Genomic DNA, 6,880 nt, shown 5'->3' on the forward strand with positions numbered 1-6,880 from the left:
AGATACTCCTTCCTCCTTGCTCCCAGCCAATGATGGCCAATTATCGACAAGAGGGCACAGAAGAGAAAGGACACATAGCCAGAGCAGAGCCTCCTCCAGCCACTGCCAACTCCTGCCCTTGGCCCATTAATGGAAAATAGAAGTAGGTTTTAAAAGTCTCATGCCCTTTCCTGCCCGAACTGTAGACACCTTCCTCATTGGCCCCTTGTGTTAGCTCCTTCCCTTCTCACCATTATCCCTAATGTTAGTGAACCCTAACCCTAGCCCCTACCAGAACCTCCCTTCAGCTCCTCCACCGGTTTATAAATTAAAACTATCTGATCTCAGGGACTTCATTAAAAAAAATCCATGATACAGGGTTTGGGACTATGAGGAACTTGCACAGTTTGACAAAGGAAATGGGAAGGCATTGGGGACTCTGTTGGGCTTAAAAACAGACAGATCCCCGGCCGAGATGGGCTGATGTAGGAGGTGAGGCGGGAAATTGCAGGGGCCCCCGACACAAATGTGTAATTGCTCTCTGCTCAGCGTGGGGATGTGCCAGAGACTAATGCAGCTGCACTCTAAGACGGGTAGTCGGGATGGAGCGGGGAATTACAGACTGGTGAATCTCACATCAATGCTAGGGAAACTATTGGAGAAAATTCTGGAGGAGTGACCCGGACAAGCATGGGTTAGTTAGGAATAATCAGCACGGCTTTGCCAGAGGGAGATTATGGCAAACAAATTTGTTTGGATTTTTTGAAAATGTGATCAAGTGCGTGGATGAGGGAAGCTCAGTTTGCACAGATTTTAGCAAAGATTTTGACAAGGTCCCACATCAGACACTGATTGAGAAGGTTAAAGCACATGGAATTGAGGAAACTTGGTGAGATGGATCAGAAACTGGTTTAGTAATGTGACAAAAAGGGGAGTGGTAGAAAACTGTTTGAGTGACTGGATGCCAGGGTCCGGCAGTGTAACACCAGCATCAGGACTGGGACCATTATTGTTTGTTACATCCATAAATGACAGAGAGGACTTTGTGGGCAGCAGATAAGCAGATTTGTAAACCAGACCAAGATTGGTTGGGTGGTTAATACGGGAGAAGATGGGTGTAGGTTACTGAATGATATAGATGGGCTGGTCAGATGAGCAGACCAGTGGCAGATGGTATTTACCCTGATAATTGTGAGGTGATGCACTTCGGAAGAAGAAACAAGATGAAGGAATATTTAATGAATGGCAGGACACTGGGTAGCTTAGAGGAACAGAGGGATCTTGGGATAATTATTTACTGATCTCTAAAGTCGGCAGAGCAAGTGAATAGATTGTTAAGAAAGCATATAGGACACTTGGTTTCATCATTTGTGGCATAGCGTATGAGAGCAAAGAGATAGTGTTGGAGTTGTACATAATGTTGGTCAGGCCGCAGCTGGAGTACTGTGAGCAATTATAGACACCTCACTACAGGAAGGATGTGATAGCACTAGAGGGGGCACAGAGGAAGCTCACCAGGATGTTGCCTGGGATGGAGAAATTGAGCCATAAGGAGAGATTAGATTATTTTGGATTATTTTCTTTCGAGCAGAGAAGACTGATGGGAGACATGATTAAGATGTACAAGATTATGAGGAATGTGGACAGGGTGAATAGAGAGCAGCTGTTTCCATTGGCTAAGGGGTCAATCACAAGGGGGCATCGTTTTAGGGTAGGTGGTGTGAGTTCCAGAGGTGATCGGGAAAAATAATTTTCACTCAGCAGGTGGTGGGAAACTGGAATGCACTCCCTGGGAAGGTAGTGAAAGCCAGAAACCTTACGAGCTTTAAAAAATTGTGATCAGAGATAAGGGGAACTGCAGATGCTGGAGAATCCAAGATAACAAAGTGTGGAGCTGGATGAACTCAGCAGGCCATCTCAGGAGATGCTGCTTGGCCTGCTGTGTTCATCCATCTCCAGAAGTTGTGAGCTTTAAAAAATATTTGGATGAGCACTTGAAATATCACAGCGTTCAAGGATATGGGAGAAGTGCAGGAAATAGTAGCAATGGCCTCGCGGTATAATCACTGTTTATTAATCCAGAAACCTGGCTAATGTTCTGGGGACCCAGGTTCGAAACCAACTGCACCAGTTGGTGGAATTTGAACAATTAAAAGCCTGGAATTAAGAATCTGCTGTTCACTATGAAATCATTGCCAAATGTCAGCAAAAACCCATCTGGTTCGTTAATGTCCTTCAGGGGATGAAATCTGCCATCCTCACCTGGTCTGGCCTATGTGCGACTCCAGACCCACAGCAATCTGGTTGACTCTCGGTTGCCCTCTGAAATGGCCGAGCAAGCCCCTCAGTTGTACCAATCGCTACAAACTCTCAAAGAAATGAAACTGGACGAATCACCCGGCGTTGACCTGGGAACCGGAAAAGTAACGGCAGAAACAGCCCTGTGGACCCTGCACTGTCCTCCTCACTAACATCTGGGGGTTAGTGCCCACATTGGGAGAGCTGTCTCACCGACTAGTCAAGCAACAGCCTGACACAGTCACACTCACCGAATCATACCTTACAGACACTGTCCCAGACACCAGCATCACCATCCCTGGGTATGTCCTGTCCCACCAGCAGGACAGATCTAGCAGAGGGGGGGCACAGTGGGATACAGTCGGGAGGGAGTTACTCTGGGAATCCTCAACATTGACTCCAGACCCCATGAAGGCTCATGGCTTCAGGTTAAACATGGGCAAGGAAACCTCCTGCTGATTACCACACACTGTCCTCCCTCAGCTGATGGATCAGTCTCTCCTCCATGTTGATCAACACTTAGAGGAAGCATGAGGATGGTAAGGGCACAAAATGTACTCTGGGTGGGGGATTTCAGTGTTCGCCACCAAGAATGGCTCGGCAGAAGTAATACTGATCGGGCTGGTCGGGTCCTACAGGACATAGCTGTTAGACTGGGTCTGCGGCAGGTGGTGAGGGAACTGACCTCATCCTTATCAACCTGCCAGCTGCAGATGCATCTATCTATGACAGTATCGGTAACAGTGACCATCGCACAGTCCTTGTGGAGACAAGTCCCACCTTCACATTGAGAACACCCTCCATCGTGTTGTGTGACACTATCCCCGTGCTCAATGGGACAGACTTCACACAGATTGAGCAACTCAAGACTGGGCATCCATGAGGCGCTGTGGGCCATCAGCAGCAGCAGAACTGTACCCCAGCACAGTCTGTAACCTCATGGCTTGGCATATCCCCCACTCAACCATTACCATCAAGCCAGGGGATCAACCCTGGTTTAATGGAGAGTGCAGGAGGGCATGCCACGAGCAGCAGCAGGCATACCTGAAGGTGAGGTACCAACCTGGTGAAGCTAAACAGGACCACTTACCAAACAGTGAAAGCAGCGAGTGATAAACAGAGCTAGGCAATCCCACAACAAACGGATCAGATCTAAGCTCTGCAGTCCTGCCACATCCAGTTGTGAATGATGGAGGACAATCAAACAACTCACTGGGGGAGGAGGCTCCACAAATATCTCTATCCTCAATGATGGAAGAGCCGAGCACATCAGTGCAAAAGATAAGGCTGGAGCATTCACAGCAATCTTCAGCCAGAAGTTCCAAGTAGATGATCCATCTCGGCCTCCTCCAGTGGTTCCCAGCGTCACAGATACCAGTCTCCAGCCAATTCGCTTCACTCCACGTGATATCAAGAAACAGCTGGAGACACTGGATACTGCAAAGGCTATGGGCCCAGACTTGTGCTCCAGAACTTGCTGCTCCCCTAGCCAAGCTGTTCCAGTACAGTTACAACACTGGGATCTACCCGACAATGTGGAAAATTCCCCAGGTATGTCCTGTACACAAAAAGCAGGACAAATCCAACCCGGCCAATTCCCGCCCCATCAGTCTCCTCTCGACCATCAGTAAAGTGATGGAAGGTGTCAGTAACAGTGCTGTTAAGCAGCACCTGCTCAGCAATTACCTGCTCAGCGACGCCCAGTTTGGGTTCCGCCAGGGCCACTCAGCTCCTGATCTCATTACAGCCTTGGGTCAAACATGGACAAAAGAGCTGGAATCCAGAGGTGAAGTGAGAGTGACAGCCTTTGATATTAAGGCTGCATTCGACCGAGTGTGGCATCAGGGAGCCCTGGCAAAACTGGAATTAATGGGTATCGGGGGGCAAACTCTCCGGTGGTTGGAGTCATACCTGACACACAGGAAGATGGTCGTGGTTGCTGGAGGTCAATCATCTCAGCTCCAGGACATCTCTGCAGGAGTTCCTTAGGGTAGTGTCTGAGGCCCAACCATCTTCAGCTGCTTCATCAATGACCTTCCCTCCACCATAAGGTCAGAAGTGGGGATGTTCACTGATGATTGCACAATGTTCAGCTCCATTCGTCACTCCTCAGATACTGAAGCGGTCCGTGTTCACATGCAACAAGATCTGGACAATACCCAGGCTCAGGCTGACAAGTACCAGGCTATGACCATTACCCTTAAATGACAATCTAACCACCGTCCCTTGACATTTAATGGTGTTACCATCACTGAATCCCCCCACTATCAACATCCTGGGGGTTAACATTGACCAGAAAGTCAACTGGACTCACCACATAATCACAGGGGCTACAAGTGCAGGTCAGAAGCTGGGAATACTGCAGCGAATAACTTACCTCCTGACTCCCCAAAACCAGTCCACCATCTACAAGGCACAAGGCAGGAGTGAGATGGAATACTCCCCACTTACCTGGATGGGGGCAGCTCCAACAACACTCAAGAAGCTCAACACCATCCAGGATAAAGCAGCCACTTGATTGGCACCACATCCACAAACATCCCACTCCCTCTACCCCCGACGCTCAGTCGCAGCAGTGTGTACTATCTACAAGATGCACTGCAGTAATTCACCAAAGATCCTCAGGCAGCACCTTCCAAACCCACGACCACTTCCATCTAGAAGGACAAGGGCAGCAGATACATGGGAACACAGTCCCCTGCTGGTTACCCTCCGAGCCACTCACCATCCTGCCTCAGAAATATATTGCTGTTCCGTTACTGTCGCTGTGTCAAATTCATGGAACTCCCTCCCTAAGGATATTGTGGGTCATACCCACAGCAGAAGGACTGCATCAGTTCAAGGCAGCAGCTCAAGCCCACCATCTCAAGAGGCAACTAGGGATGGCAAGAAATGCTGTGCCCAGCCAGCAATACCCACATCACACAAATAAATAGGAGAAAAAAATTGGGATTAGTGCACTTTTAGTGGGCGTAATATCGGTGCATACCCAATGGGCCGAACGGCCTTTTCTGCACTGTATGAATACAGTCAACCTTTTCAGAAGAAGGGTCCAGATCCGAAACATCAGCCTTCCTGCTCCTCTGATGCTGCTTGGCCTGCTGTGTTCATCCAGCTCCACACCCTGTTATCACAGTCAACCTTGCATTTTTATTCTGTAAATTGATGACAGCTGCCTTTTGTGATGTTCCATGGTTCCACGGCGCCTGACATGCTCACAACCTTTTATTTTCCTTCTTTATTCTTTCAATGGGAACATTGTTATTTCCACAAGGCAAACACTTGTTGCCCATCCTCAAGTTCCCTTGGACGGAGAGTCTTCTGGGCTATTTCAGAGGGGGGTTCAGAGTCAACCACGTTGCTGTGGGTCTGGAGTCACGTGTAGGCCAGAACAGATAAGGATGGCAGTTCCCTTCCCTAAAGGACATTAGTGAACCAGATGGGTTTTTCCTGACAATCGATGATGGTCACATTTTCCGAGGCTAGCTTCCCATTTAATCGATACCAATTAATCTAATTTAAACGTTACCAGCTTCCACGTTGGGATTTGAATCAAGGCAACCGGAATTTTGTCCTGAGATTCGGAATTACTAGTCCAGTGGCATTCCAATGACCCTGCTACCCTCCGCTAAATCATTACTTTATTGTCGTTATTATTTGATTTTTAATTATTCAATATGATAATTTTACAGCTTATGTTTATCTTAACAATTGTCTGTAAATCTGTCATGAATTGATTCATCATGTCATTTTGTCTTGCATCTATCTGTCTGTCTATCTATCTATGTTTATATTTGTATGTCTGGTTATCTATCTGTCTGTTTGTCTGCCCATCCATCTACCCATTTACCCATCGATCTATCAAAAATCTGTTAAATTTCTAACGCCCTCCAATTTATGACTAAGGTCATTGACCTGAAATGTGAGCTGTCTCTCTCTCTCTCTGGTGCCTGACCGGTCAAGTATTTCCTGTTTAGTTTTCGTCCACTGAAGCTCCCATGAAGACACACCCTGACTCCCATAGACGTGTTTAAAGAGACACAGAAGCAAACCTGTAGGAAACAAAGGGAACTGAAAGGACGTTACCTTTGGCTAAGGAGTCCCAGGGCCAGGCCCGAACCTGAAACTGGCTTTCCCTGGTGGGGAGCTTTGGAAAGTATACACACCTTAAGTCACCTGTCACTCTCTCTCCCTCTCTCAAGCTGTGCTGCGCTCACCACACATCACATCTCAAATTACTCCGATACTGGATCCCAAAATGATATTTTCTGAAAGCGATCTATGTAATTTAAATCGATACAAAGCACTTCCAATGTCTCCCTCAGGAGCCAGCTCCGTAGATTCACCGCGGATTAGTTTTAAGCATTCCCTCCATTAACTGTGCCCTCAACTCCCATACGCAGTAGTAAACAATGCCAAGGTTTACATTATCAAGCACAGGAGGGGGCATGGGGGTGGGGGGTGAGACAGGTTGGGGGGGGGGGGCGCGAAATCAAATTACTTTCTCCTTATGCCCCCAGTGAGAATTCCTCTTTACAAACCAGCACAGCTTCACCAGAATGTTACTGCGGAATCTCGCCTCGTGCAGCGGGAGGCCATTCAG

Source organism: Stegostoma tigrinum, chromosome 7 (assembly GCF_030684315.1).
Source record: "Stegostoma tigrinum isolate sSteTig4 chromosome 7, sSteTig4.hap1, whole genome shotgun sequence".
Lineage (NCBI taxonomy): Eukaryota > Metazoa > Chordata > Chondrichthyes > Orectolobiformes > Stegostomatidae > Stegostoma > Stegostoma tigrinum.